Source organism: Oncorhynchus kisutch, linkage group LG12 (assembly GCF_002021735.2).
Source record: "Oncorhynchus kisutch isolate 150728-3 linkage group LG12, Okis_V2, whole genome shotgun sequence".
Taxonomy (NCBI): Eukaryota; Metazoa; Chordata; class Actinopteri; order Salmoniformes; family Salmonidae; genus Oncorhynchus; species Oncorhynchus kisutch.
Window position 1 is genome coordinate 37,816,495 of NC_034185.2, and position 26,539 is coordinate 37,843,033.

Consider the following 26,539-nt stretch of genomic DNA (forward strand, 5'->3'; position numbering starts at 1 on the left):
AAACAAATCAAAATATATATTTTATTTGAAATTCTTCAAAGTAGCCACCCTTTGCCTTGATGACAGCTTTGCACACTCTTGGCATTCTCTCAACCAGCTTCATGAGGTAGTCACCTGGAATGCATTTCAATTAACAGGTGTGCCTTGTTAAAAGTCAATTTGTGGAATTTCTTTCCTTAATGTGTTTGAGCCAATCAGTTGTGTTGTGACAAGGTAGGGGTGGTATACAGAAGATATATTTTTATATTTGAGATTCTTCCAAGTAGCCACCCAGTCTTGAAGGAGTTCCCACATATGCTGAGCACTTGTTGGTTGCCTTTCCTTCATTCTGCAGTCCAACTCATCCCAAACCATCTCAAATGGGTTGAGGTTGGGTGATTGTGGATGCGAGGTCATCTGATGCAGCACTCCATCACTCTCCTTTTTGGTCAAATAGCCCTTGCACAGCCTGGAGGTGGGTTGGGTCATTGTATTGTTGAAAAACAAATGATAGTCCCACTAAGCACAAATCAGATGGGATGGCGTATCACTGCAGAATGCTGTGGTAGCCATACTGGTTAAGTGTGCCTTGAATTGTAAATAAATCACAGAGAGTGTCACCAGCAAAGCACCCCTCACACCATCACACCTCCTCCTCCATGTTTCATTGTGGGAACCACACATGCAGAGATCATCTGTTCACCGACTCTGCATCTCACAAAGGCACGGTGGTTGGAACAAAAAATCTCAGACCAAAGGACAGATTTACACTGGTCTAATGTCCATTGCCTGTGTTTCTTGGCCCAAGCAAGTATTATTCTTATTGTTGTCCTTTACCAGTGATTTATTTGCAGCAATTTGACCATGAAGGCCTGATTCATGCAGTCTCCCTGTACAGTTGATGTTGAGATGTACCTGTTACTTGAACTCTGTGAAGCATTTATTTAGGCTGCAATTTTTGAGGCTATTAACTCTAATGAACTTATCATCTGCAGCAGAGTCTTCCTTTCCTGTGGAGGTCCTCATGAGAGTCCGTTTCATTATTGTAACGGCTGTTGGAAGGAGCGGAGGACCAAGATCCAGCGTGGTACGTGTTCATCTTTATTATTGGAACTGAACACTGATTAACCAAAATAACAAAGAGAATGAACAAAAAACAAAACAGTTCTGTCTGGTGCAGAAAGACACAAAACAGAAAACAACTACCCACAAAAAGCTACCTAAGTATGGTTCTCCATCAGAGACAATGATAGACAGCTGCCTCTGATTGAGAACCACACCTGGCCAAACAACAAAGAAATACAAAACATAGAAAATGAACATAGAATGCCCACCCTAGTCACACCCTGGTCTAACCAAAATAGAGAATAAAAGCCTCTCTATGGCCAGGGCGTGACAATTATAGAGCTTGATGGTTATTGCGACTGCACTTGAAGAAACTTTCAAAGTTCTTGAAATTTTCCAGGTTGACTGACCTACATGTCTTAATAAGGTAATGATGCACTGTCGTTTCTCTTTGCTTATTTGAGCTGTCCTTGACATAATATGGACTTGGTCTTTTACCAAACAGGGCTATCTTCTGTATACCACCCCTACCTTGTCACAACACAACTGATTGGCTCAAACACATTAAGGAAAGAAATTCCACAAATTGACTTTTAACAAGGCACACCTGTTAATTGAAATGCATTCCAGGTGACTACCTCATGAAGCTGGTTGAGAGAATGCCAAGAGTGTGCAAAGCTGTCATCAAGGCAAAGGGTGGCTACTTTGAAGAATTTCAAATAAAATATATATTTTGATTTGTTTTACACTTTTTTGGTTACTACATGATTCCATATGTGTTATTTCATAGTTTTTTTTATTCTGCAATGTAGAAAATAGTCTAAATAAAGAAAAACCCTTGAATGAGTAGGTGTGTCCAAACGTTTGACTGGTACTATATATACTATATCCCTGGAAGGGCAATACAGGTTCTTTCAACAGTAGAAGTTAGTTTCAAAGTTGTCCTTTCATTCAAAGGGACATAAGTAAATAAAGAGGCTTGAGAGAGAAAGAACAGTACATTTTAATGGTAGCTAATAGAGCATAATGGCCTCAGGCATGTTGCAATCACAATCTGACACAGTTGATATAGTCAGTCACCCGTGCATTTTTATGTGTTCAACCTGAATGTCAACAGCCACCAGTCATGTGGTATAGGCCTCAGTGATTCCTGGTAGAAGTTACTGAAAGGCTCAGCTCTTGGCATTACTTAATAAGATTGAAAAGAGGGTTCTTTGCAGTTCGCACACCATATGAAGTCCCAGGTGCATGGTGGGACAACCCCTCAATATTAGAAAAATAATCTCCAGCACACTGGTAGGCCTATACTGTATGCTATACAGTGTAGGCTTCGTGGGTTTTTTTGCTCAAAATTATATTTATCTGGCTAATAATGGGGGCCTCGAAATGGTCCTAGTTGACCGAAATGCCAGAGACGATTTCTGGTCCCAGTCCTCCCCTGCCAGTGTATTTTAGGTTATTTTACTAGCACTGTTTTACTTACCATGTCCTCTGTTGTGGGGATTCCCTCTCCTCTCCCAGCCAATAGAAATGGTTCCCTCTGCAGCCATTTGAGGGTGATGCTGAAGAGCCATACCAAGTGTGCTAGCCACTGCCTGACATAGGCCTGCGCTAGAGACAGGAAGGATGATGTGGTTGAGTGGTGGACACTGTACACGGACAGGGGCTCACATTCCCTGAGAGAGAGCTGTGGAGAGGACGAGGAGGGGTGGGGAGGAGAAGATGATGCTGTCTCACACATGCACACCTACATGCACAAATACCCCCCCCCCCCCCCCCCTCCCCCCAGTCAAAGGCCTGAGGTGCCTCCAAAGTGGGTGGCCTGCACTTGTCTCCTCAGACACTGGGACAGCCCCTAACTGCATGCCAACACAGGCTGAGATCAATGTGGGGCCTGACACTGTCAACTAGCAGGGATGTCACACTTTACAGTAGCAGAGGTCTTGTTCAGCTTACTGAGTCCCACAGTTAGAATATGATCAATATATATTATATATAGCCCAATTATCAGTCCGGTTAAGCACTGCCCTATCTGGACTACTAATCAATCCCTCCACCTCACTGATAGTATGATAACAAGTCGAGTTGTAAACAGACTATAATGTGACCACTGTTGACGACTTTCAAAGTCCCTATCGTCAAACTATCTGGACATAAGAAGTATTTAATCCAGTCCTGATATTAAACCGGGGTTATATCAGATAAATGTGCTGCATTGTTTTGCGCTCATCCTCAGATTTATAACAACTCGATGTAAAGCCAACTCCGTGAACATCACTGTCGTTGCCCCAGTGATGCGCGAGCGTGCACGTTGCCCAGCCGCGCCACATCAAAGCAAAACACCATTAGTGTCGTCACTGTTCACGCTCAAGCCTGTATACGTCATTGATGGACCGCTTTGAACTTTTTCCCCCTTTGTCAATTTTATTTTCCGTGATGTTGCACATTTGGATTATTCCTCTCACTGGCTGTCGCTTATTCCCATTTTATCCTATTTATCATAGAAGTCTTTTGGAACTGCATGTGAATGCCATGAACAGCTGCAACGTTGCATAGTCATGTTACCGATTATAGCTCTCAATAAATAAACATACAAACACGTCGGCTTCATTAGCCTATAGGCCTATAATAATATGTGTCACTGTTGCTGCACGTTTCACCTACAGCCCTTCACTGTCATTCAATCATCTCAGATGTTAAAGAGGGCGTTGCATTGACTATACTGCGACCACGTCTTACTGTTACACTGAAAACGAAATAATAACCCAGGCTACATTATTTATTTTAAAATCGATTTGTACTACCCCCCTAATATTTCCCGGCCGAATCCTCTTCCAACGTCCGACCGCGGGCCACTCTAGAAATACAGGTGCTCTAATTTCTGACGATCGCTCCAAGCCCCACTCCTCTCCTCTCCACAACACCCCGGATGTAAGCCTGCACACAGCGGTTGCTCCATACCGTATCGTACGGCGCAGCTCAGTAGCACCACCGAGAGACATTAACATGGCGCTGACAGCCACATAACGGTACCCACCATAATAATCCTAATAACTAGACCAAATACAGCGGCGGGACATGTGAGCGGGTCAACCTCAAGACAGCAGGTAGGTGCAGTTCTAGTATTCGAGAAGCGCTCTGCGATGTGCCATTTTGTGAAATATGTCATTCAGAAAACCGCTCTCTTTAATAGCGAAATAAGGGTTAGCTCCGTTCCTCCCAGTTAATAACCTAGGCTGATAGTTCTACAGTTAAACACCACGGGCACTGATAGCCGTTTGTTCTTCTCTACAAGCCAGTCGGGAATAGTCTACATATGTCGCTGGGAGCGAGCGTATGTTACTGTATCATGGCTACAGTCTGTGGGGTTGAATACGTGCTACAACCGCTGTCCTTGGTGTTGAAACGGGGTGCGCACCTCGCTGCGAAATGCTGTCTGCATTGTGTAGCCTAAATAGACGATGGTCAGTGGCTGCATTTGTGGTGAAGCATTCAATCAATGGAGTCTTTAAAGAACGCGGATGTGTGTTTGTTGCCAGGGGGTCATATTCATAAGCAGTGTTTGACATGATCCTTGATGCCATTAAGGATGTCATTTCACCCGATGGACCGTGTAGGCTATGTATGATGATTGTGTTGACGGAGATGAGAGTACAGCAGGCTACAGTAGGCGGTTTGGTTGAACAGATGGTGAGTTCAATGTTTCTCCAGGATTAGAAGGTGATTGGAGGGAGAATTAAAAGTGGTATGCTGCTGGGGTCTAGCTCTTAGCCTAATCCTGCTATAAAGAACTGGATAGAAGGCTAATTTACATAGGAACCGAATGTAGCCTATTCCTCTTGAGTGTCATTGGCACATAGTAATGTTGCAAATCAATGACAGGTAGGCCTAAATAATAATAATAATAATAACAATAATAATGTAATTACATTGTAATAGTCCTTTTTATATATTTGACCAGTTTTAGTGTGTAGATATGTATGTGTTCATGCAGCTATTTTGGTGTGACTGTTTTAAACTGATGTCATGTGCCTCATCTTCAGGAGAAGGCCTTGATTCAATAACACTACTACTACAGTGGCACCATTCTCTCTTTCTGTACCCATCCCTGTCCCTATCCAACTGTCCCCAACACTCAGACAAGGATCCCTATGGCAACCCGGGGCAGAGGCATCTGACCTCCTAGAGTGTGCGGCTCTCTTTTATTTTTCAAGTGTTCTACTCCGCTAGCCAGCACCTCACCTGAACAGGTGTGCGTTTCTTTCTCCTTCAGATTAGCTGGAGCAGAGACCCCCAGGCTAGGCCACTCGCGCGATATATACACAAATATGTTGACAACCCTTCAAGTTAGTGGATTCGGCTATTTATGCCACACCCGTTGCTGACAGGTCTGTAAAATCGAGCACACAGCCATGCAATCTCCATAGACAAACATTGGCAGTAGAATGGCCTTACTGAGGGCCTCCCGAGTGGCGCAGCGGTCTAAAGCACTGCATTGCTACAGACCTGGGTTCGATCCCAGGCTGTGTCACAACCGGCCGTGACGGGGAGTCCCATAAGGCTGCGCAAAGTTGGCCCCGCGTCGTCCGGGTTAGGGGAGGGGAGAGAGGGCGCTGAAGCGACTCTTTGTGGTGGGCCGGGTTCCTGCAGGCTGACTTCGGTCATCAGTTGAACAGTGTTTCCTCCGACACATTGGTGCAGCTGGCTTACAGGTTAAGCAGGCGGGTGTTAAGAAGCGCAGTTTGGCGGGTCATGTTTCGGAGAAAGCATGACTCGACCTTCACCTCTCCCGAGCCCGTTGGGGAGCTGCAGCGATGAGACAAGAGGGAGTAAAACACAACAATAAATGAATAAAATAATTGCCTTACTGAAGCGCTCAGTGACTTTCAACGTGCCACTATCATAGGAGGCCACCTTTACAACAAGTCAGTTCATCACATTTCTGCCCTGCTAGAGCTGCTCGGTCAACAGTAAGCGCTGTTATTGTGAAGTGGAAATGTCTAGGAGCAACAACGGCTCAGCCGCGAAGTGGTAGGCCACATAAGCTCACAGAACAGGACCGTCGACTGCTGAAGCGCGTAGCACGTAAAAATGGTCCTTCTTTGGTTGCAACTCTCACTACCGAGTTCCAAAGGGCCTCTGGAAGCAACGTCAGTACAAGAACTGTTCGCAGGGAGCTTCATGAAACGGGTTTCCATGGCCGAGCAGCCGCTCACAAGCCTAAGATCACCATGCGCAATGCCAAGCGTCGGCTAGAGTGTCATTGGACTCTGGAGCAGTGGTAACACGTTCTCTGGAGTGATGAATCCCACTTCACCATCTTGCAGTCCGTTGGACAATTCTTGGTTTGTTGGATTCCAGGAGAACGCTACCTGCCCCAATTCATAGTGCTAACTATAAAGTTTGGTGGTGGAGGACTAATGGTCTGGGGCTGTTTTTCATGGTTCGGGCTAGGCCCCTTAGTTCCAGTAAAGGGAAATCTTAACGCTACAGCATACAATGATATTCTAGACGATTCTGTGCTTCCAACTTTGTGGCAACAGTTTGGGGAAGGCCCTTTCCTGTTTCAGCATGACAACGCCCACGTGCACAAAGCGAGGGCAGAAATGGTTTGTCGAGATCAGTGTGGAAGAACTTGACTGGCCTGCACAGAGCCCTGACTTCAACCCCATCGAACACTTTTGGGATGAATTGCAACGCCGACTGCGAGCCAGGCATAATTGTCCAACATCAGAGCCCACCTCAATGTTCCAATATCTAGTGGAAAGCCTTCCCAGAAGAGCAGAGGCTGTTATAGCAGCAACTCCATATTAATGCCCATGATTTTGAAATGGGATGTTCGATAAGCACTTTTGGCCATGTAGTGTAAAATAACGTACACACAAACACACGCACAGTCGCTGGTTATCCGGTCGCTAATGTATTCAGCAGCGAGCACAACAGCTTTGCATAATGATCAAAGCTAGAGGGTGCTCTGCATGCAGTAGCCCTAATAATAACCTTTGAAGTTATCAGAACACTCATTCCACTAATATTAGACTCTAATACTACAATAGAGTAGGCATAGGCCGATAGTATAGACCTGTTTATGTGTGTCTTGCAGTGGTAGTATAGGGCCTTGGAAAATGAATACACATGAATTGCTATATTTGGCCTGTGGCTATACTAGGCTATCATGGTGTATGCATGCCTTAAGGATGTGTCTCTGAAATATTCATGGGTTTCACGTTGTGAAAGACCACTCATCCAGTTGCTTCTTTCACAATGACTTTGTATGTCTGTAGCATCTTTATCACTGTTGATACAGTAGGAGGGGAGATTACAGTGTTGTTTCATATGTAGTAATCGTGGGAATATTTTTTGAATGGTTCATTTTGTGTGTGTATGTGTGTGTGCGTGTGTATGTGTGCGTGTGTGTGTGTGTGTACGCCTCTGTAAGACTGGAAGGTTGAACCCAGTGTGTCTGGGAGACAGAGATCGATTCTGATGATGGAGGGAAAGATTGGAGGTGCATGTAAATGAACTAGACCCAGATAGAGGGGAGGAGGCAGAAAGGAGAGGGAGAGAGAGGAAGAAGATAGGAGACAAGGGTAACACCGAGGAGGAGGACAGAAGGATGAGAAGATGAGCAGAGAGGCCTGTCTGGTGAGAGAGGACAGAGTGAGTGCGACCGACACGTCTTCATAGGTCACAGATTTGCATATCTGTGTTTCACTGTGCTTGTGCTTTTTCAGCATGGCCCTCTGTGTGTGTGTGTGTGTGTGTGTGTGTGTGTGTGTGTGTGTGTGTGTGTGTGTGTGTGTGCGTGTATGTGTCATGTCTCGGTATGTGTGTGTGTCATGACTCGGTGTGTGGGTGTGGGTGCATGGCATGATTCGGTGTGTGGGTGTGTAGCATGATTCGGTGTGTGGGTGTGTAGCATGATTCGGTGTGTGGGTGTGTAGCATGACTCGGTGTGTGGGTGTGGGAGCATGGCATGATTCGGTGTGTGGGTGTGTAGCATGACTCGGTGTGTGTGCCATGACTCGGTGTGTGTGTGTGTTCTGCATGACTCAGGGGGCTGTAGCAATGCAAATGTCACGTGGGGTTGGACCATGTCTGTCCCTCTACCCAGCCAGCCAGCCGGAGGAGAGCTCCACTCAACAGTAACCTAGTTATTCCCTCTCCCTCTAGACATCAATTTACGGTCAAATTATAATTGGGAGAGGGTAAACTGATCCTATATCTGTGCAATCTACTTTGATTCAACACTACTGTATTTGTGGCAGAGAAGACTACTGTCTTTGTAGCTCCAATGATTCAGTCGGTGGGGGTTGTATTGGGATCAGAGTGCACTGATGAGGGGAAGTGTGTGTGTTTATGTCTTTGAGAGTAAGATAAAAGCTAGAGAGAAAAAGAGCAAGTGTGTGTGTGTGTGTGTGTTTGTGTGTGTGTGTGTCTGTGTGTGTGTGTGTGTGTGTGCCAGTGGGCTGGGCGTTGGGGGCTTAGCATCAGAGGGCAGTGATGAGAGGGCTATTGGAGCCTGAATACCAAGGGAGGCCCTCAGGCTATGCTGCTGCTGCCCTGAACTGGCATTACTGCTCTGCCACTCACTCCCAGTCCTAGGGAATTACTGTTTCAGAGTGTGTGTGCGTGTGTATGTGTGTGTGGGACTGTGTGTGCGTGTGTGCGTGCTTGTGAGAGAGAGAGAGAGAGAGAGAGAGAGAGAGAGAGAGAGAGAGAAAGAGTGTGTTTGCGTGTACATGTGTTTGTATGTATGGTGTAGGCCTCACTCAAGTCTACCCAATCACTAAACCGTCTGGTAACGTGCGAGTGAGTAAGTGTGAGCGTAATTCCAGTGTAATCGCTATTAAAGCGATAGCCGTTTAGAAGGGGCAGGTTTAAAAAGACAATTGGTCTGGATGTTGTGTCTGGCCTCAGCAGTACTCCATAGCAGTTACATAGGAAATCCAGTGAGTGAAGCACAAAACTGACCGCTGCCTCGTGTTTTCATCAATCAAAACACCTTTGCCATCTAGAGTAAGAACACCTGCTGGGAAAGGCATTCAGGGATTTAAAAAACATCCAGGCCAGTATTCACAAAGCGTAGGACTAGGGGTGCTGATCTAAGATCAGTTTAGTCTTTTAAATCATAATGCAAAAGAGGGGAGCTGAACCTAGATCAGCACTCAATACTTTGTAAATATGGGTCTTGGGTCTCATTAGTCTGAATGGGGCTCTAAAGTTTAGGCCCAAATCTAAAGGTAAAACAGAGGTGAAACTGAAATGATGATCTTTTTCAGGGAAACAGTAATGGTGTGTAATGCAGGTTGTTTTACTATACAACATTCAAGACCATGTTAACCTATTATCTCTGGGAGCTAACACAAGTCTCAGGCAAGGTTACTTATCACACAAGCCAGCAGGCCTTTTGGGGGCCCTATGTGAGATTTGGTTGGGGTGCTCCCCATCTCATGGAAAAACATTATTGAAAGTGGAGAGAAAATGTTTAGTTTTAAAGTTAATTTCCTGTAAGTCTGCAAGTCTTGCTATGGGACATGTTGCAGTTTTAAAGGCCCAGTGCAGTCAAAAACGTGATTTATTTGTGTTTTATATATATTTCCATACTATGACTTTGGAAAAATACTATGAAATTGTGAACATTATGATAATGTCCTTTTAGTGTAAGAGCTGTTTGAAAAGGCCGCCTGAAATTTCAGCCTGTTTTGGTGGGTTGGAGTTTTAGCCTACCATTGTGACATCACCATGCGGTAAATTTGTTAATAGACAAATAAGAAAGAGATTTCCAAACCTCTCTGCCAATAACAGCCCATTTTCAGTAGTCCCCTCTCCATTCAGACCACTCCCAGACAGCCCTAGCAAAATTATTGCTTGAGAAATTCCTCTTTGCTAAGAATCTATTTTTGTTTATTTTTGACCATATTAATTGAAAAAAAAATCACAGTACATTTTGCGATGGTGCGGGGAGAAAATGCTGCAATTTTATAGCACATTTCATGCAATTCTACTCTTTTTGCCATGGGGCAGAGATAACATTTTTTCTGTTTTAAAGCTAATTTCCTACAATTCTACACATTTTGTAATGACTTATGACATCTAAAAATAGTTAGCTGACATGGCTAATTGAGTGACTATCAGTGACTGACATAAGAAGAAAAAAACTGCTGATACACAAACAAATGTTGAAATTGCACCCGGTGTATTCTACTATTCTAACTCTCAATAGTAGGTTGAGCCCCCCCCCCTCCCCACTTGACACCCAGAGTCATAACCGTGTCATAACAGCTGACATAACTTGTCATAATCTGTCATAATATGGTCATAACACTGTCATAACACATATATTTACACCCGTTATGACATAAGAGTGTCAAAACCCACAAAACCTACCACAAGGCAAAACATTCCATTATTACACCATAGCCTACGTGTCAACAGTATGTTTATGTTATATAGCATTTTCAGAAATGTATCATATTCAATTGTCATTGTAATTGCACACAAATTGATGTCAGACATGCACCTACTCCAGTGCTCTGTTGCTGATGACTGGGATGAATGCAGGAGCAGATTTCAGGAGCAGAACAAGACACCCTTTTTTGACTGATGACTGACATAAGGACATGTAGATGATAGGCCTGGCTTATTTGACTATGTTGTCATAATGCCTCTTCCCAGTGTAAGCACATGGGTTATGACATGATTATGACCATATTATTCCAGGTTATTCCAGGTTATGACAATTTATGCCAGCTGTTATGACATGGACATGTCATAACATGTTAGTGGTGTCAAGTAAAGCGTTAACAAAAGAGGTTAATATATACACCAAACACCAACCCCCCCCCCCCTTTCGAACACCGGATGCGAGCCAGGCCTAATCACCTACTATCAGTACCCAACCTCATTAATGCTCTTGTGGCTGAATGGAAGCAAGTCCCGGCATCAATATTCCAACATTTAGTGGAATGCCTTCCCAGAAGAGTGGAGCCTGTTATAGCAGCAAAGGGGGGACCAACTCCATATTAATGCCCATGATTTTGAGTTGAGATGTTTGACGAGCAGGTGTCCACATACTTTTGGTCATGTTGTGTGTGTATATATGTATAAACAGTACCAGTCAAACGTTTAGACACACATACTCATTCAAGGTTTTTTCTTTATTTTTACTATTTTATACATTGTAGAATAGTGAAGACATCAAAACTATGAAATAACACATATGGAATCATGTAGTAACCAAAAAAGTGTTAAACAAATCAAAATATATTTCAGATTTTAGATTCTTCAAAGTAGCCACCCTTTGCCTTGATGACAGCTTTGCACACTCTTGACATTCTTGACATCTCAACCAGCTTCATGAGGTAGTCACTCGGAATGCATTTCAATTAACAGGTGTGCCTTGTTAAAAGTCCATTTGTGGAATTTCTTTCCTTCTTAATGCATTTGAGCCAATCAGTTGTGTTGTGACAAGGTATGGGTGGTATACAGAAGATAACCCTATTTGGTAAAAGACCAAGTCCATGTTAAAGGAAGAACAGCTCAAATAAGCTAAGAGAAACAGCAGTCCATCATTACTTTAAGACATGAAGGTCAGTCAATCCGGAACATTTCAAGAACTTTGAAAGTTTCTTCAAGTGCAGTCGCAAAACCCATCAAGCGCTATGATGAAACTGGCTCTAATGAGGACAGCCACAGGAAAGGAATACCCAGAGTTACATCTGCTGCAGAGGATAAGTTCATTAGAGTTACCAGCCTCAGAAATCAGCCATTAACTGCACCTCAGATTGCAGCCCAAATAAATATTTCACAGAGTTCAAGCAACAGACACATCTCAACATCAACTGTTCAGAGGGGGCAGCATGAATCAGCCCTTCATGGTCTAATTGCTGCAAGGAAACCACTACTACGGACACCAATAAGAAGAAGAGACTTGCTTGGGCCAAGAAACACGAGCAATAGGCAGTAGACAGGTGGAAATCTGTCCTTTGGTCTGATGAGTCCAAATTTGCGATTTTTGGTTCCAACCGCCGTGTCTTTGTGAGATGCAGCGTAGGTGAATGGATGATCTCTGCATGTGTGGTTCCCACTGTGAATCATGGAGGAGGAGGTGTGATGGTGTGGGTGTGCTTTGCTGGTGACATTGTCTGTGATTCATTTAGAATTCAAGGCACACCCAGTATGGCTACCACAGCTTTCTGTAGCGATACGGCATCTAGTTTGCACTTAGTGGGACTATCATTTGTTTTTCAACAGGACAATGACCCAAAACAGACCTCCAGGCTGTGTAAGGGCTGTTTGACCAAGAAGGAGAGTGATGGAGTGCTGCATCAGATGACCTGGCTTCCACAATCACTCAACCTCAACCCAGTTGAGATGGTTTGGGATGAGTTGGACCGCAGAGAGAAAAATAAACAGCCAACAAATGTGGGAACTCCTTCAAGACTGTTGGAGAAGCATTCCAGGTGACTACCTTATGAAGCTGGTTGAGAGAATACCAAGAGTGTGTAAAGCTGTCATTAAGGCAAAGAATGGCTACTTTCAAGAATCTAAAATATATTTGGATTTGTCTAACACTTTTTTGGTTACTACATGATTCCATATGTGTTATTTCATATTATTGATGTCTTCACTATTATTCTACAATGTAGAAAATAGTACAAATTCAAGATAAACCCTTGAATGAATAGATGTGTCGAAACTTTTAACTGGTACTGTATATACAGTATAATATATATATATAATACTTTTTGTCGGGAGGCCCCGAGTGTCCGGGTGCCCTAAGCGACCGATTGTGTCGCTTATGGCTGGAACCGGCCATGCACAAACGTACAATAGATCCCTGAACCAACTTCGCAACACAGTCAAGGCACATCTTGACTACACTCTGGTCATAAAGGCCTTATTATATATATTATTACATTTCCCATTTAAGTCTGTTCTTTAAATTAACTTCAAGCGTACTCCTCGCGTAGCAGTAGATTAGGGATCCTATAGGATCGTAGGCCGAGCCTTATGCACATCTAAATGCCAGCAGGTCTGCACAAGGCTATTGTAAGATATGCCTGGGCATTCTTACAGCGTAATTAGAGGTTTCTATTGTTCACCTCTGGGAGACTTCTCTACCTTTCCTCTCTATACCTAATATACCCCAGGCAAGCAGATGGTACCATAGACGTCTTGACATGCTATATCTGCTGCCGCTAAACACCATCCTGGGTGAATAGCTGTGATATTTAGCGTTCCATGATGGTGACATTGCTTTGCCACACACAGAACACGTCTCTCTTATTCTCTCTCATTCTTTCTCTCGCTCTGTAACTCTCTCGCTCTGTAACTCTCTCTCTCTATCTTTCGCTCTCTCTCTCTCTTTCTCCATTGATTTTTAATGAATACATTAACACTGAGTGAATTATCACCTAGTCTAGTTTAATACAGTGCGATGTTGTTGTTTGATATGCACTGTGTTGTAGGCCCTACTTGCGGAATAGAAGTTCCTGATAAGGTTTTACAAGATGCACCAAGGTCGTGCATAACAAATGCAGGTTGTTGCGATGCACAGCACCGTTTTGCACCCTGTTTCCTGTCTAGGCCTACCTGTTTCACACATGGTATCCTGTCTGAACATAGCAGAGTAAGCTCTAAAGACAAACAGGTGTTTTATATAATATTGCCTGTAACATCAGAACAATTCCAGTTCAAGTGTTATGACCCCCACATAGCTATCTGTACAAGCTGAACCCTAATGAGCATTTACAACAACATAAAACAAAAATGTCCTGCGATCTTGGAGATTTAAAGTGACTCGTTAATTAGAGAACAGAAGTATGGCATGGGGGGGGGACCTCTTGTATCGTTGCAATGCCATCACTGAGTCAGCTGAACTCAAAGCTAATACATTTGAACAAACGTTTTATATTCCATTTCACATTGTACTAGTTCCAAGAAATATCCCCAGATAATGGTGTATATTGGAGAAATGGAATAAATAGCCCAATCGGCCAATTAAGTAGGGGAAATGAGTTGGACTGAAAAGCAGCATGCAATTCTCTGGAGAGATGGAGGTTGACATCAGTGCCCTAGAACATTCAGTCATCCCCTTCTCTTCTTCTTCCTCCTCCTCCTCTCCTCCATCCTCTCCTCCTCTCTCCATACCATGATAGAGAACATTGTAGGAAAAGATGTCTAAAACTCTCCGCTCAGTGTATGACGCAGCATGCACATAGTTGGCTTGTCTGGTCAATCAAGTCTTGTGTTGTATTTTACACTGATCTGAGATCCAATTTGAGGCCAGCGAAGTGAAATATTTGTTGTGTCCTTACAGCTCAGTTGTGTTTCTCTCTCCCTGTTCTTGACATGAAGAGATACTTGAAGAGACTGAAGATGCAGTCTACTACCACTCCGTAAAACTGTCACATCACCAATGCTTAATCTTTACAACATGGTCCAAATGAGGATGTGGGCTTTGCGACAAACCTACTACGCACTACTAAGCAGTGGGCACAGTCGTTAATTCAACATCTATTCCACGTTGGCTCAACATCGTTTCATTGACATTACGTGGAAACAATGTTGATTCAACCAGCATGTGCCCAGTGGATACTGACCTTACATGACCCAGGCTGTGACAGTAGTATTCAAAGCCAACCATATCCCTTACCCTGACCTCACTGACAACCCCACAGCCCCTGTCACACTGCACTCATCCTCTTCGGAAACATCTGATTGGTGCTAACGTTACAGAAAAAGTAGGCTTCATGAAAAGCCACACATTGGTTCAAAATAGCATCCCAAACATTGGCAGCATCTCATAACTATAGGCATACATGTCAGCGTCCCAAACATTGGCAGCATCTCATAACTATAGGCATACATGTCAGCGTCCCAAACATTGGCAGCATCTCATAACTATAGGCATACATGTCAGCGTCCCAAACATTGGCAGCATCTCAAAATGACAGGCTGGTTGGCTACGTGTCGGCCGACATATGCAAGAGTCTAGAATTCCACTCATAAATGAGTCATTTATTAGTTAAAAATCGATCTGGTCAGCGTGACACAAGACAGATAGCCTTCAGTATGCTAAGCTAATTATACTGAACGGAATGGATGGTTTTCATGTTTGATATAGTTAGTTATACAATGATACATACATTGATTCATGCATGCTACGATGAACATGTTTTTTTTTGTTATTTTCAACAGGGTCTTAATTCCGAGTCTGAATAGAATAGATAGTACTCTCTTCTATAATCATTATGCAATCACCAGCAAAACAGGATGCTGTTCAAATGTCAGCTGACGTGCAATTATAAACAAAGACTGTTAACAAAGACCAGCACACAGAGATTAGAGAGGCTTTAGCAGACAGACCCTGATATCAGGAGACAGCATGACAATCCTAGAGATCCTTCCCACGTCAACCTTGACGAGGGTTTGCTGAGGATTTAGCAACTCGCATGCCCCGTCCGTCCACCTGAGGATCTGCCTTATTGAGCCATTTATTTCCCGGGTTTGAAGGGTTCAAAATCAACTTGTCACTTACATCTTGCTGAATCGATTGCTTTCATTTGACTCCAGCAACAAGTTCATACTCTTGCTTGAGCCTGACGTTTTTTCCCGGAAATGTTTGAAATGACCTGTCAATCACTCCTCGGTAATGGCTGAAATGGGCTCAATGGAATACAAGCTAGCTAGTAGCTTTGTCTGGGATTTAAACGCATCATCTCAACCCTTACAGTACCAGGCAAAAGTATGGACACAACTACTCATTACAGGGGTTTACTTTATTTTAGCTTGCTCCGGCCTGCTAACTGCTAGCTGCCGGCTCCGGCCTGCTAACTGCTAGCTGCCGGCTCCGGCCTGCTAACTGCTAGCTGCCGGCTCCGGCCTGCTAACTGCTAGCTGCCGGCTCCGGCCTGCTAACTGCTAGCTGCCGGCTCCGGCCTGCTAACTGCTAGCTGCCGGCTCCGGCCTGCTAACTGCTAGCTTACCTGCCCGGTACATTACTGTCCTGGTTAGTGATTACTGTCTTATTTCACTGTAGAGCCTCTAGCCCTGGTCAATATGCCTTAACCAACCATGTTGTTCCACCTCCTACACATGACATCACCTGGTTTAAACATCTCTAGAGACTATATCTCTCTCTTCATTACTCAATGCCTAGGTTTACCTCCAATGTACTCACATCCTACCTTACCTTTGTCTGTACACTATGCCTTGAATCTATGCTATTGTGCCCATAAACCTGCTCCTTTTGCTCTCTGTTCTGAACGTGCTAGACGGACAGTTCGTATAGCATTTAGCCGTACCCTTATCCTACTTCTCCTCTGTTCCTCTGGTGATGTGGAGGTTAATCCAGGTCCTGCAGTGGCTAGCTCCACTCCCACCCCCCAGGTGCCCTCCTTTGTTGACTTCTGTAAACGTAAAAGCCTTGGTTTCATGCATGTTAACATTAGAAGCCTACTCCCTAAGTTTGTTTTGCTCACTGCTTTAGCACACTCTGCCAACCCAGATGTCTTAGCCGTGTCTGAATCCTGGCTTAAGAAAACCACCAAAACCCCTGAAATCTCCATTGCTAACTATAATGTTTTCCGCCAAGATAGAATTGCCAATGGGGGGCGGTGTTGCAATCTACTGCAAAGATAGCCTGCAGAGTTCTGTCCTACTATCCAGGTCTGTACCCAAACAATTTGAGCTTATATTTCTAAAAATGCACCTTTCCAGAAACAAGTCTCTCACTGTTGCCGCTTGCCAAAGACCTCCCTCTGCCCCCGGCTGTGCCCTCGATGCCATATGTGAATTGATTGCCCCCATCTATCTTCTGAGCTCGTGCTAGTAGGTGACCTAAACTGGGACATGCTTAACACCCCGGCCATCCTACAAACTAAGCTTGATGCCCTCAATCTCACACAAATGATCAATGAACCTACCAGGTACAACCCCAAATCAGTAAACATGGGCACCCTCATAGATGTCATCCTAACTAATTCGCCCTCCAAATACAACTCTGCTGTTTTCAATCAAGATCTCAGTGATCACTGCCTCATTGCCTGCATCCGTAATGGGTCTGCGACCAAACGACCACCCCTCATCACTGTCAAACGCTCCCTGAAACACTTCTGCGAGCAGGCCTTTGTAATCGACCTGGCCGGGGTATCCTGGAATGTCATTGACCTCATCCCATCAGTAGGTGATGCCTGGCTATTCTTTAAAAGTGCCTTCCGCACCATCTTAAATAAGCATGCCCCTCTCAAAAAATGTAGAACTAGGAATAGATATAGTCCTTGGTTCACTCCAGACCTGTCTGCCCTTGACCAGCACAAAAACCTCCTGTGGCGTTCTGCATTAGCATCGAATAGCCCCCGTGATATGCAACTTTTCAGGGAAGTTAGGAACAAATATACACAGGCAGTTAGAAAAGCTAAGGCAAGCTTTTTCAAACAGAAATTTGCATCCTGTAGTACTAACTCAAAAAAAGTTCTGGGACACTGTAAAGTCCATGGAGAATAAGAGCACCTCCTCCCAGCTGCCCACTGCTCTGGGGCTAGGAAACACTGTCACCACCGATAAATCCACTGTAATTGAGAATTTCAATAAGCATTTCTCTACGGCTGGCCATGCTTTCCACATGGCTACCCCTACCCCGGTCAACTGCCCGGCACCCTCCACAGCAACTCGCCAAAGCCCCCACCATTTCTCCTTTACCCAAATCCAGATAGCTGATGTTCTGAAAGAGCTGCAAAATCTGGACCCCTACAAATCAGCCAGGCTAGACAATCTGGACCCTCCCTTTCTAAAATTATCTGCCGAAATTGTTGCAACCCCTATTACTAGCCTGTTCAACCTCTCTTTCGTATCGTCTGAGATTCCCAAAGATTGGAAAGCTTCCGCGGTCATCCCCCTCTTCATAGGGGGTGACACTCTAGACCCAAACTGCTACAGACCTATATCTATCCTACCCTGTCTTTCTAAGGTCTTCGAAAACCAAGTTAACAAACAGATTACTGACCACTTCGAATTCCACCATACCTTCTCCGCTATGCAATCTGGTTTCAGAGCTGGTCATGGGTGCACCTCAGCCACGCTCAAGATTCTAAACGACATCATAACTGCCATCCATAAGAGACATTACTGTGCAGCCGTATTCATCGACCTGGCCATGGCTTTCGACTCTGTCAATCACAACATTCTTATTGGCAGACTCGACAGCCTTGGTTTCTCAAATGATTGCCTCGCCTGGTTTACCAACTACTTCTCTGATAGAGTTCAGTGTGTCAAATCGGAGGGCCTGTTGTCCGGACCTCTGACAGTCTCTATGGGTGTGCCACAGGGTTCAATTCTCGGGCCGACTCTATTTTCTGTATACATCAATGATGTTGCTATTGCTGCTGGTGATTCTCTGATCCACCTCTACGCAGATGACACTATTCATACTTCTGGCCCCTCCTTGGACACTGTGTTAACTAACCTCCAGACGAGCTTTAATGCCATACAACTCTCCTTCCGTGGCCTCCAACTGCTCTTAAACGCAAGTAAAACTAAGAGCATGCTATTCAATCGATCATTGCCCGAACCTGCTCGCCCGTCCAGCATCACTACTCTGGACGGCTCTGAATTAGAGTACGTGGACAACTACAAATACCTGGGTGTCTGGTTAGACTGTAAACTCTCCTTCCAGACTCACATTAAGCATCTCCAATCCAAAATTAAATCTAGAATCGGCTTCCTATATTGCAACAAAGCATCCTTCACTCATGCTGCCAAACATACCCTCATAAAACTGACCATCCTACCGATCCTCGACTTTGGTGATGTCATCTATAAAATAGCCTCCACCACTCTACTCAACAAACTGGATGCAGTCTATCACAGTGCCATCCGTTTTGTCACCAAAGCCCCATACACGACCCTCTATTGCGACCTGTACGCTCTCGTTGGTTGGCCCTCGCTTCATACTCGTCGTCAAACCCACTGGCTACAAGTCTCTGCTAGCTAAAGCCCCGCCTTATCTCAGCTCACTGATCACCATAGCAGCACCCACTCGTAGCACGCGCTCCAGCAGGTATATCTCACTGGTCACCCCCAAAGCCAATTCCTCCTTTGGTCATCTTTCCTTCCAGTTCTCTGCTGCCCATGACTGGAATGAATTGCAAAAATCTCTGAAGCTGTAGCCCCACATCTCCCTCACTAGCTTTAAGCACCAGCTGTCAGAGCAGTTTACAGATCACTGCACCTGTACATAGCCCATCTGTAAACAGCCCATCTATCTACCTACCTCATCCCCATACTGGTATCTATTTATTTATTTATTTTGCTCCTTTGCATCCCAGTGTCTCTACCTGCACATTCGTCTTCTGCCGATCTACCATTCCAGTGTTTAATTGCTATATTGAAATTACTGTTTTGTGTATTCCATGTGTAACTCTGTGTTGTTGTGTGTCGAATTGCTACGCTTTATCTTGGCCAGGTCGCAGTTGCAAATGAGATCTTGTCCTCAACTAGCCTACCTGGTTAAATAAAGGTGAAAAAAAAAAATGTATAAGTTATACATTGTAGAATAATAGTGAACACATCGAAACTATGAAATATAACAAATCAAAATATATTTTAGATTTGAGAGTAGCCACCCTTTGCCTTGACGACAGCTTTGCACACTCTTGGAATTCTCTCAACCAGCTTCATGAGGTAGTCACCTGGAATGAATTTCAATTAACAGGTGTGCCTTGTTAAAATTTAATTTGTGGAATTTCTTTCCTTCTTAATGCGTTTGAGCCAATCAGTTGTGTTGGGACAAGGTAGATAGTCCTATTTGGTAAATGACCAAGTCCATATTATTATTATTATTATAACAACTCAAATAAGCAAAGAGAAACAATCATTACTTTAAGTCATGTAGGTCAGGCAATCCTGGAAAATTTCAAGAACTTTCAAAGTTTCTTCAAATGCAGTCGCAATAACCATCAAGCGCTATGATGAAACTGGCTCTCATGAGGACTGACACAGGAAAGCAAGACCCAGAGTTACCTCTGCTGCAGAGCATGAGTCAATTAGAGCTAGATTGCAGCCCAAATAAATGCTTCACAGAGTTCAAGTAACAAACACATCTCAACATCAACTGTTCATCACTACTAAAGGACACCAATAAGAATAAGAGAATTGCTTGGGCCAAGAAACATGAGCAATGGATATTAGACCGATGGAAATCTGTCCTTTGGTCTGATGAATCCAAATTTTAGATTTTTGGTTATAGCCGCCATGTCTCTGTGAGACGCAGAGTTGGCGAATGGATGATCTCTGTATGTGTGGTTCCCACCGTGAAGCATGGAGGAGGAGATGTGATGGTTTGGGGGTGCGTTGCTGGTGACACTGTCAGTGATTTATATAGAATTCCAGGCAGACATAACCAGCATGGCTACCACAGCATGTCTATGTGAGACGCAGAGTAGGTGAATGGATGATCTCCGCATGTGTGGTTTCTGCCGTGAAGCATGGAGGAGGATTCTGCAGCGATACGCCATCGCATTTCTTTTGCGCTTAGTTGGACTATGATTGATTTTTCAACAGGACAATGACGCAACACACCTCCAGGCTGTGTATCGGCTATTTGACCAAGAGGGAGAGTGATGGAGTGCTGCATCAGATGACCTGGCCTCCATAATCACCCGACCTCAACCCAATTGAGATAGTTTGGGATGAGTTGGACCACAGAGTGAAGGAAAAGCAGCCAACAAGTGCTCAGCATATGTGAGAACTCCTTCAAGACTGTTGGAAAAGCATTCCAGGTGAAACTGGTTGAGAGAATGCCAAAAATGTGCAAATCTGTCATCAGTGCAAAGGGTAGCTACTTTGAAGAATCTAATATCTAAAATATTTGTTTAACCCTTTTTTGGTTACTACATAATTCCTTATATGTTATTGCATAGTTGTGATGTCTTCACTTTTATTCTACAATGTAGAAAATAGTCAAAATAAAGAAAAACCCTTGAATGAGTTGGTGTGTCCAAACTAAGTTGGTACTGTACATTACAAGAAAAAAGCAAATTTTTTTGGGGATGGGTGTAAAAAAAATAATATATTTTAATATAGTTGAAATGTTTACTAATTAGATTAGCTGAAATGAAAGCAACTTCTGAAAATGGTTCTAGGTTTGAGGTCTGGTTTTGACTGATGTTGGGATCTCTTGGTTCTAGGTATGAGGTCTGGTGTTGGTGGTGTTGGGATCTCTTGGTTCTAGGTATGAGGTCTGGTGTTGGTGGTGTTGGGATCTCTTGGTTCTAGGTTTGGAGTCTGGTGTTGTCAGATCTCTTGGTTCTAGGTTTGGGGTTGTTGTTGGCTGGTGTTGGGATCCAAAGACAGCTCTATGCAGTGTCAGAGACGGCTCTATGGGGCATGGACCCCCCAGATATAATTTGTGCCTCCCCTGCTTTGTTTCCCCATAATAAATGGTATATGAATTACAATGCCCGATTTTGCCAATGTAGCGTTGTCTGGTCTGCCAGACCGGGACAGAGGCTATGCCAGGTGTGCACTCTGAGGAGGGGGAGGGATGGGGGGGATGTAATAATGTAATATTTAGTAGTTACAATCCTAAAATGAATTCTGATTTGGCACCTAGCCATGCAGTGTCATAAGGTACCGCCTTCATTACCTTGGTTAGAAAAGCTCATAGGATCCCACCCAGGGCGGGGTCAAACTGACCTTTTTTTTCTCACAGAGAGGGAAAAAAGTGATTCACTTGTCCAGACAGCTAGAGCTAATTATGAGCTAGCTAGTAGCTCCTAACATCGTTAAATGTTGATAGCGGCGAGCTGAATAATTATAGCTGGCTAATCAGCATGGATATCTGAAAATGGCTGGGCACTGCCAAAAGCAAAAAAAAACGTCAGACCACCATGTTCGGTGCGATGCCGGGCTCACCGAGTAGCCTGCTGTCTCGACCACCAAGGTTGAGGAGCCTAGCACCAAATGTAATACCCACCCATCCCCATACTGCCTGATGATCAACAAGATCGAGAAGCACAAGGGCAATTTTACAACAAGCACCTGCACCTTCGTTACCCCAGTAACTAGCACCTGACGACCTGTTGGATCTAACCAAAACTGAACCAGTGGAAGCAGAGTTTCTTGATTCTTGCTAAATTAAATCGCAACCACAGCCAGCAACAAAAAATGGACTCCACTCAGTGGTCTTCAAAGATATCAGCAATGCCAACTGTGCTGTTGGCACTGAAAAATGGATTTGGATGAACATTTGGGACATCTATAGCAATAAGCGAAAATTCCTTCTCCACGTATTTGGAGGAACACAGACACAGCATGTTACATCAACAAAAGGCCCAGCTGGTCCAGCTGGCATTTGAGAGGGCCCTGACAAGTACAGTTAGCCAGGAAGGAGAATGGAAAAATAAACTTCACATGAGGTTCAACACAGCATGGAGGAGGCTGCAACTCGTCTAAATGGTAAGCTACAACCTTTATGGACCTGGCCGCTGTGTCAAAATGCTTCATTCATTGGTTTTCCTTCATGTAAGCCTACTGGTTCTTTGGCCGATTTCTTTATGTAATTGGCTGGTGTTGGGATCTCTTTGTTCTAGGTTTGGCGTCTGGTGTTGGGATCTCTTTGTTCTAGGTTTGGCGTCTGGTGTTGGGATCTCTTTGTTCTAGGTTTGGCGTCTGGTGTTGGGATCTCTTTGTTATAGGTTTGGCGTCTGGTGTTGGGATCTCTTTGTTATAGGTTTGGTGTCTGGTGTTGGGATCTCTTTGTTCTAAGTTTGGTGTCTGGTGTTGGGATCTCTTTGTTCTAGGTTTGGTGTCTGGTGTTGCGATCTCTTTGTTCTAGGTTTGGTGTCTGGTGTTGGGATCTCTTTGTTCTAGGTTTGGTGTCTGGTGTTGGGATCTCTTTGTTCTAGGTTTGGTGTCTGGTGTTGGGATCTCTTTGTTCTAGGTTTGGTGTCTGGTGTTGGGATCTCTTTGTTCTAGCTTTGGTGTCTGGTGTTGGGATCTCTTTGTTCTAGGTTTGGTGTCTGGTGTTGGGATCTCTTTGTTCTAGGTTTGGTGTCTGGTGTTGGGATCTCCTGGTTATGAGAAAGGTTTGGGTCTCTCTCTATCTGGTCTCTCTGGTCTCAGATCATTGGCTACTTTTCTTGTGGGTCTCCTGATATATATCCTAAGATTTGTAGACCGCTGGTTTATAGGGTCCTATTTAGGCTTAGTCGCTGGTGATGTTTGGGGACATCAGTGTTTAGTGCTAGCTGTGTCATCATAGCATTAGGTTAGCTGAAGGTTATCACTTCAAGTGTGTCGCTGCTAGTGTCAGTGGACTCAAGGCATAAAGATAGGATGACTTGCATTTGTTAGCATACCAATGACACTGTCTCTCATAACACCTAATTGAGACCAAGGAATTCTTCCCCTATAAACACTCCCTGCTCTCTCTTTCCTCTTTCTCCTCCCGCTGCTCGCTCTCTGCCCTCTTTCCTTTTGTCTCTCCTCTTCCCGTGCCCTCTCTCGCTGTCACTCGCTCTCCCTCTCTCTCCCCTCCCTCTCTGTGTTCTGAGGGTATGAGAGATGCTGCATCCTCTGCTTCAGCTACAGCATCCCTCACATGGAGCTCTAGCTAGTCTAAATGTAGGGTGTTTTGTCCTCCTAACCATCACATACATGACCTTTTGTGTTTGTATGTGTGTGTGTGGGGGGGGGGGGGGGGGATTCTTTAGACGGACAGGAGAGGAGAGGGTTAATTAGGTAATGATGGACATTTAAAATGCAGTCAATAGCTCCTGAAGACACATGGGGAGGGAGCTGTACTGTAGCTAACATATTTATTTGTCTAGCACACACACAGATACATCCACCCTGGTACTCTAGAGATGCATGTACAAGCATAAAAGTCGATTTTGCAAAACAAGCACCACTACTGTGCATGCGTGCCAGTAAGTCAGTTTATTCTGAGCAGCTCAGAAACACACACACACACACACACACACACACACACACACACACACGCACGCACGCACACACACACTGGCAGGCCTCTAATGACGTGGTGTATGGCTGAGAGTACAGATGCACTGACTGAATAGATTAAAGACTTCATCCAATGACACAGCTGTGCTCTCTTTGAAGCAAAGGCATGAAACTGCATGAAATTACTACAAAAGAGGGAAGCTGAGTCTTTAGAGTGTGTGTGTGTGTGTATGTGTGTGTGTGTGTATGTGTGTGTGTGACTTTAGCCCACTTTTGCTTACAATGTGACTGCTGTGCAGAGGACTTGGACTTACCGATGCATGTGTAAAGCAAGGCATGAACCCACAGCCACAGAGCAGTGTGTTCAAATTTACTTCGCAGCTATTTGCCAAAGGCCAAAGCAATTGGTTATTAGAGCAGTGCTGTAAATGCAGCGTTTTTATTGCCATGGCTTTCTGGTGTGAAGGGATGGATGGGGATGGGACGGCCATACCACAAATCATGTCAGGTTCCCTGTTGCTCCAGACCTCCAGACCAGAGTACACTGTCATCTGCCTTGTTACTGTAGATCGATGCTGTAATTCAGACCTAATGTCCCTAGTTGATGATGCCACTATTTCAGGGGAAGTTGCCACTAGATGCTAATCCTCCCCTTCTCCCCACCATAATGTATTGTGCTCTATAACGTGTTTATAAACTAATGTTATAAGTTGCTCCGTCTCCACGTCACTGTGCAACCTATGAATCTCGGCTGCTCTATAGACTTAACTCTTAGCTGCGCTAAATGTTTTGCATATAGATTGCCTTGCTGTATGTATACCACTGGTATAGTGATGTAGGGTTAGGGTCTTTTTGGAGGGGCTCCGAACCTCCAGCCTCTCTCTCCCTCTCTCACTGGCTGTCTCTCTCTCAGCTATATGCAGTAGCAGAATCCACAGGACTGAGAGTATCCAGCTCCACAGTCCTAATTAAAGCTAATTTAACCTGTATGTGTGTGAGTGTGCGCCTGTGTGTGTGCGCACACTTCTCTCCTTGTGTGTGTGTGTGTGTAGGATTAAAGGCAACATCCTACAGTGCTATGGAAAACAGGAGGATGCTAAAATATGGATGTGCATTGTGAATGCTTCCTTTGTTGTGAAGGCAATGACAAATGGCAAAACAAAATGGTGGATTTTTATGTACAGAAACGTTATGTGGCATAAAATTGTAATCCTTTTGATAATGGCAGTAATCTTTTGGGCTTGTTATACACAGTAAGCTCTATTGTTTTAAGAAACAAAATACATAATCACTTTATTCGTTTTCCTGCAGGATCAGGAAGCATATGTCTGGTGCCTTATTTTTCTCAGCCTGGTCACTAGAAATCGATTACGGATGTTTGAATAGACAGTACCAGTCAAAGGTTTGGACACACATACTCATTCAATTTTTTTTTTCTTTTTTACTATTTTCTTCATTGTAGAATAATAGTGAAGACATCGAAACTATGAAATAACACATATGGAATCATGTAGTAACCAAAAAAGTGTAAATCAAATAAAAATATATTTATATTTTAGATTCTTCAATGTAGCCACCTTTTGCCTTGATGATAGCTTTGCACACTCTTGGCATTCTCTCAACCTGCTTCATCTGGAATGCTTTTCCAACAGTCTTGAAGGAGTTCCCACATATGCTGAGCACTTGTTGGCTGCTTTTCCTTCACTCTGCGGTCCAACTCATCCCAAACCATCTCAATTCGGGTTGAGGTCGGGTGATTGTGGAGGCCAGGTCATCTGATGCAGCACTCCATCACTCTCCTTCTTGGTCAAATAGCCCTTACACAGCCTGGAGGTGTGTTGGGTCATTGTCCTGTTGAAAAACAAATGATAGTCCCACTAAGCGCATACCAGATGGGATGGTGTATCGCTGCAGAATCCTCCTCCATGCTTCACGGCGGGAACCACACATACGGAGATTCACCTATCCATTCACCTACTCTGCGTCTCACATAGACACGGCGGTTGGAACATAAATCTCAAATTTGAACTCATCAGACCAAAGGACATATTTCCACCGTGTTTCTTGGCTCAAGCAAGTGTCTAATTCTTATTGGTGTCCTTTAGTGGTGGTTTCTTTGCAGAAATTAGACCATGAATGCCTGATTCACAAAGTCTCCTGTGAACAGTTGATGTTGAGATGTGTCTGTTACTTGAACTCTGTCAAGCGCTTATTTGTGCTGAACTCTGTGGTGTAGTTAACTCTTAACGATCTTATCCTCTGCAGCAGAGGTAACTCTGGGTCTTCCTTTCCTGTGGCAGTCCTCATAAGAGCCAGTTTGATAATAGCGCTTGATGATTTTTGTGACTGCACTTGAAGAAACTTTGAAAGTTCTTGAAATGTTCCAGATTGACTGACCTTCATGTCTTAAAGTAATGATAGACTGTCATTTCTCTTTGTTCTTTGCTTATTTGAGCTGTTCTTGCCATAATATGGAAGGAAAGAAACTCCACAAATGAACTTTTAACAAGGCACACCTGCTAATTGA

General features: G+C 44.1%; 1 protein-coding gene across 2 annotated transcripts in view; it reads left to right on the forward strand.

Moving 5' to 3' along the window:
* Positions 1 to 3,966: 3,966 nt before the first annotated feature.
* The window catches only part of LOC109900967 (serine/threonine-protein kinase PAK 5), a 112,496-nt gene continuing 89,923 nt past the window's right edge, over positions 3,967 to 26,539 (forward strand). Inside the window, exon 1 of one of the 2 annotated variants that reach the window (XM_031837512.1) lies at positions 3,967 to 4,151. The gene's annotated coding sequence lies outside the window, so the exon portion shown is untranslated. The remainder of the gene's footprint in view (positions 4,152 to 26,539) is intronic. The other variant, XM_031837510.1, reaches the window with a different exon arrangement.